At 41.8% G+C, this 12,350-nt stretch overlaps 1 protein-coding gene across 1 annotated transcript in view; it reads right to left on the reverse strand.

Annotated features, from left to right (window-relative positions):
• The window catches only part of DNAAF5 (dynein axonemal assembly factor 5), a 58,361-nt gene that overhangs the window by 36,185 nt on the left and 9,826 nt on the right, over nucleotides 1-12,350 (reverse strand). The window lies entirely within an intron of this gene.

Below are 12,350 nucleotides of genomic sequence, written 5' to 3' on the forward strand. Positions count from 1 at the left end.
GCATGTAGCTGTCCAGTTTTGCCAACACCAGCTGTTGAAGAGGCTGTCACTTCCCATTGTATATCCATGGCTCCTTTATTATATATTAATTGACCACATATGGTTGGGTCTATATCAGGGCTCTCTAGTCTGTTCTTGTGCCAGTACCAAATTGTATTGATTACTGTGGCTTTGTAGTAGAGCTTGAAGTTGGGGAGCATAATCCCCCAGCTTTATTCTTCCTTCTCAGGATTGCTTTGGCTATTCAGGGTCTTTTGTGGTTCCATATGAATTTTAGAACTATTTTCTCTGGTTTGTTGAAGAATGCTGTTGGTATTTTGATAGGAATTGCACTGAATCTATAGATTGCTTTAGGCAGGATGGCCATTTTGACAATATTAATAATTCCTATCCATGAGCATGGGATGACTTTCCATTTATTGGTATCTTCTTTAATTTCTCTTAAGAGTGTCCTGTAGTTTTCAGGGTATAGATCTTTCACTTCCTTGGTTAGGTTTATTCCTAGGTATTTTATTCTTTTTGATGCAACTGTGAATGGAATTGTTTTCCTGATTTCTCTCTCTGCTAGTTCATTGTTAGTGTATAGGAATGCCACAGATTTCTGTGTATTAATTTTGTATCCTGCAACTTTGCTGAATTGATATTAGATCTAGTAGTTTTGGAATGGAGTCTTTAGGGTTTTTTATGTACAATATCATGTCATCTGCAAACAGGGACAGTTTAACTTCTTCGTTGCCAATCTGGATGCTTTTTATTTCTTTGTGTTGTCTGATTGCTGTGGCTAGGACCTCAGTACTATGTTGAATAGAAGTGGGGAGAGTGGGCATCCTGGTCTTATTCCCGATCTTAAAGGAGAAGCTTTAAGCTTTTCGCTGTTAAGTATGACGTTGGCTGTGGGTTTGTCATATGTGGCCTTTATTATGTTGAGGTACTTGCCCTGTATACCCATTTTGTTGAGACTTTTTATCATGAATGGATGTGCAATTTTGTTGAATGCTTTTTCAGCATCTATGGAAATGATCATGTGGTTTCTGTCCTTTTTGTTGATGTGGTGGATGATGTTGATGGATTTTTGAATGTTGTATCATCCTTGCATCCCTGAGATGAATCCCATTTGATCATGGTGTATGATCTTCCTGATGTATTTTTGAATTTGGTTTGCTAATATTTTGTGGCGTATTTTTGCATCTATGTTCATCAGGGATATTGGTCTGTAATTTTCTTTTTTGTGGTGTCTTTGCCGGGACTTGGTATTAGAGTGATGCCGGCCTCATAGAATGAGTTTGGAAGTATTCCCTCTTCTTCTACTCTTTGGAAAACTTTAAGGAGGATGGGTATTAGGTCTTCACTAAATGTTTGATAAAATTCAGCAGTGAAGCCATCTGATCCGGCGGTTTTGTTCATAGGTAGTTTTTTGATTACCAGTTCAATTTCGTTGCTGGTAATTGGTCTGTTCAGATTTTCTGTTTATTCCTTGGTCGGCTTTGGAAGGTTGTATTTTTCGAGAAAGTTGTCCATTTCTTCTAGGTTATCCAGTTTGTTAGCACATAGATTTTCATAGTATTCTCTAATAATTCTTTGTATTTCTGTGGTGTCCGTAGTGATTTTTCCTTTCTCATTTCTTACTCTGTTTGTGTGTTTAGACTCTGTTTTTTTCTTCATAAGTCTGGCTAGGGGTTTATCTATTTTGTTTATTTTCTTAAAGAACTAGCTCCTGCTTTCATTGATTCTTTCTATTGTTTTATTCTTCTTGATTTTATTAATTTCTACTCGAATCTTTATTATGTCCCTCCTTCTACTGACTTTGAGCATCATTCGTTCTTCTTTATCTAGTTTCATTAACTGTGAGTTTAGACTGCTTATATGGGATTGTTCTTTCCTGAGGTGGGCCTGTGTTGCAATATACTTTCCTCTTAGCACAGCCTTGGCTGCGTCCCACAGATTTTGCAGTGTTGAATTATTGTTGTCATTTGTCTCCATAAATTGCTTAATCTCTGTGTTTATTTGGTCACTGATCCATTGGTTATTTAGGGGCATGTTGTGAAGCCTCCATGTATTTGTGGGATTTTTCATTTTCTGTGTGTAGTTTATTTCTAGTTTCATACCTTTGTGGTCTGAGAAACTGGTTGGTACAATTTCAATCTTTTTGAATTTACTGAGGCTCTTTTTGTGGCCTAGTATATGATCTATTCTTGAAAATGTTCCATGTACACTTGAGAAGAATGTGTATCCTGCTGCTTTACCATATAGAGTTCTGTAGATGTCTGTTAGGTCTATCTGTTCGAACATGTTGTCGGTGCCTTTGTGTCCTTTTTCTGTCTGGTTGATCTGTCCTTCAGATTGAGTGGAGTGTTGAAGTCTTGTAGAATGAATGCATTGCATTCCCCTTTTAATTCAGTCAGTATTTTTTTCACATATGTAGGTGCTCCTGTGCATAGATATTTATAATGGTTATATCTTCTTGTTGGATTGACCCCTTTATCATTATTTTTCTCTGTCTCTTGTGGCTTTCTTTGTTTTGAAGTCTATTTTGTCTCATACAAGTACTGCAACACATGCTTTTTTCTTTCCATTAGTCGCATGAAATATCTTTTTCCATCCCTTCACTTTTAGTCTGTGTATGTCTTTGGGTTTAAAGTGAGTCTCTTGTAGGCAGCATATAGATGGGTCTTGTTTTTTTATCCATTCAGTGACTCTATGTCTTTTGATTGGTGCATTCAGTCCATTTACATTTAGGGGGATTATTGATAGGTATGTACTTATTGCTATTGTAGAGTTTAGATTTGTGGTTACCAAAGGTTCAAGGTTAACTTCCTTACTATCTAAGAGTCTAACTTAACTCACTTAATATGCTATTACAAACACAATCTAAGGGTTCTTTTCTTTTTCTCCTCCTTTTTCTTCCTCCTCCATTCTTTATATATTAGGTATCATATTCTGTACTCTTTGTCTATCCCTTGATTGACTTTGGGGATAGTTAATGCAACTTTGCATTTGTTCAGTAATTAGCTGTTCTACTTTCTTTACTGCAGTTTTATTACCTCTGGTGACAGCTATTAAATCTTAGGAACACTTCCATCTACAGTAGTCCCTCCGAAACAGACTGTAGAGATGGTTTGTGGGAGGTAAATTCTCTCAGCCTTTGCTTATCTGGAAATTGTTTAATCCCTCCTTCAAATTTAAATGATCATCTTGCCGGATAAAGTAATCTTGGTTCAAGGCCCTTTTGCTTCATTGCATTAAATATATCATGCCACTCCCTCTGGCCTGTAAGGTTTCTGCTGAGAAGTCTGATGTTAGCCTGATGGGTTTTCCTTTGTATGTGATTGTATTTCTGTCTCTGGCTGCTTTTTTAGTAGTCTGTCCTTATCCTTGATCTTTGCCATTTAATTACTATATGTCTTGGTGTTGTCTTCCTTGGGTCCTTTGTGTTGGGAGATCTGTGGATCTCCATGGCCTGAGAGACTATCTCCTTCCCCAGATTGGGGAAGTTTTCAGCAATTACCTCCTCAAAGACACTTTCTATCCCTTTCTCTCTTCTTTCTTTTTCTGGTATCCCTATAATGTGAATATTGTTCCGTTTGGATTGGTCACACAGTTCTCTCAATATTCTTTCATTCTCAGAGATTCTTTTTTCTCCCTGTGCCTCAGCTTCTTTGTATTCCTCTTCTCTAGCTTCTATTTCTTTTATCGTCTCCTCCACCATATCCAGTCTGCTTTTTTTTTCCATTTTATTGTCTTTAATCTACAATTACATGAAGAACATTATGGTTACTAGACTCCCCCCTTCACTAAGACCCCCCCCACAAACCCCATTACAGTCACTGTCCATCAGCGTAGTAAGATGCTGTAGACTCACTACTTGTCTTCTCTGTGTTGCACATCCATCCCTATGCCCTCCCCCACATTACACATGCTAATTGTAAGGCCCCCTTTCTTTTTCCCTGCCCTTATCCCTCCCTTGCCGCCCCTCCTGCCCAGTCCCTTTCCCTTTGGTAACAGTTAGTCCACTCTTGGGTTCTGTGATTCTGCTGTTTTGTTCCTTCAGTTTTTCTTTATTCTTATACTCCACATATGAGTGAAATCATTTGGTACTTGTCTTTCTCCGCCTGGCTTATTTCACTGAGCATAATACCCTCTAGCTCCATCCATGTTGTTGCAAATGGTAGGATTTGTTTTCTTCTTATGGCTGAATAATACTCAATTGTGCATATGTACCACATTTTCTTTACCCATTCATCTATTGATGGACATCTAGGTTGCTTCCATTTCTTGGGTATTGTAAATACTGCTGCGATAAACATAGGGGTGCATCTGTCTTTTTCAAACTGGGCTGCTGCATTCTTAGGGTAAATTCCTAGAAGTGGAATTCCTGGGTCAAATGGTATGTCTATTGTGAGCTTTTTGAGGAACCTCCATACTGCTTTCCACAATGGTTGAACTAATTTGCATTCCCACCAGCTGTGTAGGAGGGTTCCCCTTTCTCTGCAACCTCGCCAACATTTGTTGTTGTTTGTCTTTTGGATGGTGGCGATCCTTACTGGTGTGAGGTGATATCTCATTGTGGTTTTAATTTGCATTTCTCTGATGACTAGTGATGTGGAACATCTTTTCATGTTTCTGTTGGCCATCGGAATTTCTTCTTTGGAGAACTGTCTGTTCAGCTTCTCTGCCCATTTTTTAATTGGATTATTTGCTTTTTGTTTGTTGAGGTGCATGAGCTCTTCATATATTTTGGATGTCAACCCTTTATCGGATCTGTCATTTATGAATATATTCTCCAATACTGTAGGGTACCTTTTTGCTGTACAGAAGCTTCTCAGCTTGATAAAGTCCTGCTTGTTCATTTTTGCTTTTGTTTCCCTTGCCCGGGGAGATATGTTCATGAAGAAGTCACTCATGTTTATGTCCAAGAGATTTTTGCCTATGTTTTCTTCTAAGAGTTTTATGGTTTCATGACTTACATTCAGGTCTTTGATCCATTTTGAATTTACTTTTGTGTATGGGGTTAGGCAGTGATCCAGTTTCATTCTCTTACATGTAGCTGTCCAGTTTTGCCAGCACCATCTGTTGAAGTGACTGTCATTTCCCCATTGTATGTCCATGGCTCCTTTATCCTATATTAATTGACCATATATGTTTGGGTTAATATCTGGGGTCTCTCTTCTGTTCCACTGGTCTGTGGCTCTGTTCTTGTGCCAGTAGCAAATTGTCTTGATTACTGTGGCTTTGTAGTAGAGCTTGAAGTTGGGGAGTGAGATCCCCCCCACTTTATTCTTCCTTCTCAGGATTGCTTTGGCTATTCGGGGTCTTGGGTGTTTCCATATGAATTTTTGAACTATTTGTTCTAGTTCGTTGAAGAATGTTGTTGGTAATTTGATAGGGATTGCATCAAATCTGTATATTGCTTTGGGCCAGATGGCCATTTTGACGATATTAATTCTTCCTAGCCAAGAGCATGGGATGAGTTTTCATTTGTTAGTGTCCTCTTTAATTTCTCTTAAGAGTGTCTTGTAGTTTTCAGGGTATAGGTCTTTCACTTCCTTGGTAAGGTTTATTCCTAAGTATTTTATTCTTTTTGATGCAACTGTGAATGGAATTGTTTTCCTGATTTCTCTTTCTATTAGTTCATTGTTAGTGTACAGGAAAGCCACAGATTTCTGTGTGTTCATTTTGTATCCTACAACTTTGCTGTATTCCGATATCAGTTCTAGTAGTTTTGGAGTGGAGTCTTTAGGGTTTTTTATGTATAATATCATGTCATCTGCAAACAGTGACAGTTTAACTTCTTCTTTACCAATCTGGATTCCTTGTATTTCTTTGTTTTGTCTAATTGCCATGGCTAGGACCTCCAGTACTATGTTAAATAACAGTCGGGAGAGTGGGCATCCCTGTCCTGTTCCCGATCTCAGAGGAAAAGCTTTCAGCTTCTCACTGTTCAGTATGATGTTGGCTGTGGGTTTATCATATATGGCCTTTATTATGTTGAGGTACTTGCCCTCTATACCCGTTTTGTTGAGAGTTTTTATCATGAATGAATGTTGAATTTTGTCGAATGCTTTTTCAGCATCTATTGAGATGATCATGTGGTTTTTGTCCTTCTTTTTGTTTATGTGGTGGATTATGTTGATGGATTTTCGAATGTTGTACCATCCTTGCATCCCTGGGATGAATTCCACTTGGTCATGGTGTATGATCCTTTTGATGTATTTTTGAATTCGGTTTGCTAATATTTTGTTCAGTATTTTTGGATCTACGTTCATCAGGGATACTGGTCTGTAATTTTCTTTTTTGGTGGGGTCTTTGCCTGGTTTTGATAGTAGGGTGATGTTGGCTTCATAGAATGAGTTTGGGAGTATTCCCTCCTCTTTTATTTTTTGGTAAACTTTAAGGAAAATGGGTATTATATCTTCTCTGTATGTCTGATAAAATTCTGAGGTAAATCCATCTGGCCCGGGGGTTTTGTTCTTGGGTAGTTTTTTGATTACCGCTTCAATTTCTTTGCTGGTAATTGGTTTGTTTAGATTTTGTGTTTCTTCTTTGGTCAGTCTTGGAAGGTTGTATTTTTTCTAGGAAGTTGTCCATTTCTTCTAGGTTTTCCAGCTTCTTAGCATATAGGTTTTCATAGTAGTCTCTAATAATTCTTTGTATTTCTAATTAAATTTGTATTTCTAATTAAATTAATTAAATTAAATATCTAATAAAATTTGTGTTTGATGTTTCCTTTCTCATTTCTGATTCTGTTGATATGTGTTTATTCTCTTTTTCTCTTAATAAGTCTGGCTAGAGGCTTATCTATTTTGTTCATTTTCTCAATGAACCAGCTCTTGGTTTCATAGATTTTTTCTTTGTTTTATTCTTCTCAATTTTATTTATTTCTTCTCTGATCTTTATTATGTCCCTCCTTCTGCTGACTTTAGGCCTCATTTGTTCTTTTTCCAGTTTTGATAATTGTGATGTTTGAGTATTCATTTGGGTTTGTTCTTCCTTCTTTAAATATGCCTGGATTGCTATATACTTTCCTCTTAAGACTGCTTTTGCTGCATCCCACAGAAGTTGGGGCTTTGTGTTGTTGTTGTCATTTATTTTCATATATTGCTGGATCTCCATTTTAATTTGGTCGTTGATCCATTGACTATTTAGGAGCATGTTGTTAAGCCTCCATGTGTTTGTGAGCCTTTTTGCTTTCTTTGTACAATTTATTTCTAGTTTTATACCTTTGTGGTCTGAAAAGTTGGTTGGTAGAATTTCAGTCTTTTGGAATTTACTGAGGCTCTTTTTGTGGCCTAGTATGTGGTCTGTTCTGGAGAATGTTCCATGTGCACTTAAGAAGAATGTAAATCCTGTTGCTTTTGGGTGCAGAGTTCTATAGATGTCTATTAGGTCCATGTGTTCTATTGTGTTGTTCACTGCCTGTGTGTCCTTACTTATTTTCTGTCTGGTGGATCTGTCCTTTGGAGTGAATGGTGTGTTGAAGTCTCCTAAAATGAATGCATTGCATTCCATTTCCTCCTTTAGTTCTGTTAGTATTTGTTTTACATATGCTGGTGCTCCTGTGTTGGGTGCATATATATTTATAATGTTTATATCTTTTTGTTGGACTGAGCCCTTTATCATTATGTAATGTCCTTCTTTATCTCGTTACTTTCTTTGTTTTGAAGTTTATTTTGTCTGATACTAGTACTGCAACACCTGCTTTTTTCTCCCTATTGTTTGCATGAAATATCTTTTTCCATCCCTTGACTTTTAGTCTGTGCATGTCTTTGGGTTTGAGGTGAGTCTCTTGTAAGCAGCATATAGATGGGTCTTGTTTTTTAATCCATTCAGTGACTCTATGTCTTTGGATTGGTGCATTCAGTCCATTTACATTTAGGGCGATTATCGATAGGTGTGTACTTATTGCCATTTCAGGCTTTAGATTCGTGGTTACCAAAGGTTCCAGGTTACTTTCCTTACTAAGAGTCTAACTTAACTCACTTAGTATGCTGTTACAAACACAATCTAAAGGTTCTTTTCTATTTCTCCTCCTTCATTCTTTATATATTAGGTATCAAATTCTGTAGTTTTTGTCTATCCCTTGATTGACTTTGGGGATAGTTAATGCAATTTTGCATTTGCTTTGTAATTAGCTGTTCTACTTTCTTTACTGTGGTTTTATTACCTCTGGTGACAGCTATTAAACCTTAGGAACACTTCCATCTATAGCAGTCCCTCCAAAATAGACTGTAGAGATGGTTTGTGGGAGGTAAATTCTCTCAGCTTTTGATTATTGGAAATTGTTTAATCCTTCCTTCAAATTTAAATGATCATCTTGCCAGATAAAGTGATCTTGGTTCCAAGCCCTTCTGCTTCATGGCATTAAATACATCATGCCACTCCCTTCTTGCCTGTAAGGTTTCTGCTGAGAAGTCTGATGTTAGCCTGATGGGCTTTCCTTTGTATGTGATCTTATTTCTGTCTCTGGCTGCTTTTAACAGTCTGTCCTTATCCTTGATCTTTCCCATTTTAGGGAACCATGTGTCTTGGTGTTGTCTTCCTTGGGCCCCTTGTGTTGGGAGATCTGTAGATCTCCATGGCCTGAGAGACTATCTCCTTCCCCAGATTGGGGAAGTCTTCAGCAATTACCTCCTCAAAGACACTTTCTATCCCTTTCTCTCTCTCTTCTTCTTCTGGTATCCCTATAATGCGAATATTGTTCTGCTTGGACTGTTAACACAGTTCTCTCAATATTCTTTTATTCGTAGAGATCCTTTTTTCTCTCTGTGCCTCAGCTTCTTTGTATTCTTCTCTAGTTTCTATTTCATTTATTGTCTCCTCTACCATATCCAACCTGCTTTTAATACCCTGTATCGATCATGCTTTTCAACGATTGAATCTCCAACCTGAATTCATTCCTGAGTTCCTGGATATCTTTCTGTACCTCCCTTAGAATGTTGATGATTTTTATTTTGAACTCCCTTTCAGGAAGAGTCACGAGGTCCATATCATTTAAATCTTTCTCGGGAGTTGTATTAATAATTTTACTCTGGACAAGGCTCCTTTGGCATTTCATGTTTGTATATGGCGCCCTCTAGTGTCCAGAAGCTCTATTCTGGAGCTGCTCAGCCCCTGAAGCAATGTCGGGGGTTGCAGGGGAGCGGTACTGGTGTCTGGGGGGAGGAAAGAGCTGTTCCTCGCCTCCCAGCTGCTGTGCCTGTCTCCACTGCCTGAGCCAGTGGGCCGGGCACACAGGTGTACGTTTTTGTCCCAGAGCAGCCGGATATGGATCCCTGCTTTCCACAAGCAGCTGGAATCCCAGTCTCCCCAGGAACTCTGCCTGTATTAACTTTCCAACCCGGTAGTCATGCGAGTCTCATGACAGCACCATGAAATGTAGGTTTGTGCTCCCAGAGCAGATCTCTGTAGCTAGGTATTCAGCAGTCCCAGCCTTCCACTCCCTCCCTGCTCCGTTTCTCTTCCTCCTGCCGGTGAGCTGGGGTGGGGGAAGGCCTCGGGTCCCGTGGAGCCACAGCTCTGATATGTTACCCCGTTCGGTGAGGTCTGCTCTTTTCTCCAGGTGTATGCAGTCTGGTGCAGTACTCTTTCCTGTTACTCTCTCAGGATTAGTTGTATTAATTATATTTTCATATTATATGCGGTTTTAGGAAGAAGCCTGTTTCACCTCTCACGCTGCCATTTTTAATTCTCTTCTGAAGATCTGATGCTTTTGGTTTTTAAACACATTTCTCCCTGCCTCTTAAGTCAAAGAGAAGTCAGGAGAAAGTCCTGAGAAAGTCAGGTCAGAGGCACACGGAACATTTAATCAGCTTATTTTTGGCACAATTAGACTAAGTGTGATTTAACTAAACTGTAGGCAGAAAATGGGATCCTTGCTCCATGTGCTTATCCAGGTCCAGGGCACTTCCAATGGCCCACGACAGGCAGGAAGCCCTGAGCCTTGGGCACAGGTTCTATTTCCAGGAGCAGGAGCAACAGGAGATGGATATTCCTGAAGAAAGAGAGGCACCTCAGGGCAGGGGGGCTTGGCGCCGTCAGGCCTGCCATGCGGGGTCTTCAGCCCTGTTTCTCGGGGTCCTGATATGCCACCTTCTGTGGACAGGCCATGTCCCGTAAGAACCTCAGATGGCAGAGGCCTCTCTCCTTCCCTAGCCTGGACATGGAGTAACTCTTCTAATGAATGCTGGAGTGGGTCTCTGTCCCACATGCCTGGCCTGGCTCTGTATGACGCCAACCCCTCTCCAGCTGGCCTCTCCTCTGATTTTCTCTGCACAATGTAACATTTCTGACAACTTGCATTTAGGCCCCCATGTTTCCAAACATACAGCCAAAGCAGACCAGGTCCAAGCTCTCAGGCAGAACCTGAGAGCACAGAAGGGCATTGTGTGGAGAGCAATCTGTATTACAATGCTATTTATTCAAAGGTGGCTACACTCACTGCTAATGTGGGCATAAAAAGCCAGCTCTGCTCTCCTATTTTGAGGCCTGGCTAGCCACTTGCCATTGTGAAGGGCTCTGCCTCTTTCACCCATGCATTACCAAGCAAACGACTCTAACAGATGGACAATCTCAGAGCAGAAAAGACCCCAGAGCTGGGGTCACCACCCGGTCCTGCTGCAGGTGGTTTGCAAGCACAACCAGCAGAGACTCAGACATGAGCTCGCACCCCCCATGGGCCGAGTGCACTGCTCAGGGAACAACTGACAGGTGTCCTTCTGACGTCCCACATGAAGCCTGGATTAAAGGTGCAGTTAATGAGTGTGGTGAACAGGTATATTTCTGTGCTATGCACACCTTATTTTCTTAGGAAAGGAGGGAAACTGGGCTCTGATTAGGCCTCAATCCAGGTGTGACTTGCCTGATTTCCTTGGCTACTAGTGGTGAGCTCATCTGGTCTTGTCTGCAATTCAGCCACACAGTTAGATTGTCCAGGGTCGCAGGTAACAGGGGACACATCACCCACTCACCTAGTACCCGATGAGATGCCTCTGTCCCTGGCGCACCTTTTCAGGTGCTGGGATTTAGTGTAGATAAGTCTGCCCTTTGGGAGCAAATGTTTGGCCCAGAAGCAGCATGACTTTGTCAGCTAAGGTGAGTCAGAGGGAGGAAGTGGGGCAGGGAAAGGGGAGGTTTCAGGAGAAGATCTCCAGGTGGGTGAAGCAGGAGCGGAGACCCCAGGACGGGAGGAGCAGGCATGGGGAGGGAGCAGTGCCCACCAGGCCGCCAGGCAGGATGACCTACCGTGCAAGGCAGCCCACCAGAGAAGGGCTGCAAGATACTGGTCCGAAGACAGACTGTACCCAGAATGTGTGAAGAACTCTCAAAACCCCCTAATAAAGGAGCAAATAACCCAACTTAAATATGGACAAGAGGTCTGAACAGACACTTAACAGAAGATGTGTGGATAAGCATGTGATGTAAACCCATGAACAGATGCCCAACGTCACTTGTCCTTGGGGAATCACAAATCAAAACTGTTCTGCAGTCCCACTGTGCGCCAGCCTGGGCGGTCATGTCACCACTAAGGGCTCCCGCTTGGGAAAGTGGTGTGGCAGCTTCCCGCAGGGTCCGTACATGACCCCCACACAGCCAGCAACCCTTGGGCATTCCCCTGGGAGGATGAGAAGGTACATTCATGCAAATGCCTGTGCACAAGTGCGTCTCAGCCTTACTTGAAGTCACCCCAAAACTGGAAGTGACCTGAACGTCCTCCAGATGGAAGCAGATAAAAAGCCTGTGCCTCCAGAGGACAGACTCGGCCAGAGGGGAGACCAGCTGCCCCAGCACCCGTCCTCCGGTGCCCAGTGGGTAAGCCAGGTGAGAAGTGCCCTGTGCTGTGATTTGTCGGTGCAACATTAAGACTGAGCTATGGGGACAATGAGCACAGCACTCTAGGCGTGAACTTACTCATGCCAGTTACTCCACAACTTAGAAAGGCAGCTGCTCTGAGGGCTGGAGTCTGGGAGAGGGGATGTCACGGGCTCATGGCAGATGGCCAGTGGGGCCAGGGTGGGCTCCTGGGGGACAAATGCATAGGATCTGACTTGGGCCCTGAGGAGGAACAGCAGGGGACTGTGCACAGGTGTGAGCAGGCAACCTGGCATAGGCCATGGTGCAAATGGACAGAGGCCTTAGCCCCTGAGAGGAAGGGCTGCCTCTTACCTGTGGCCCATACACTGTGCACCACAGTAGAGCTAAAGCTGCACCCATAGAGGAAGCTCACCAAAAAAGCTTTTGGGAAATGACAAAGCATAGCCCGTTTCCAAAACCCCCACCACCACTGCCCGCAGCAGCTGCCTAGCTTACTGTGCCCTGGCACACAGGGTCAGACCCAGGGCGGCGTACTTACAGCA

Source organism: Manis pentadactyla, chromosome 10, assembly GCF_030020395.1.
Source record: "Manis pentadactyla isolate mManPen7 chromosome 10, mManPen7.hap1, whole genome shotgun sequence".
In the NCBI taxonomy this organism is placed as follows: Eukaryota; Metazoa; Chordata; class Mammalia; order Pholidota; family Manidae; genus Manis; species Manis pentadactyla.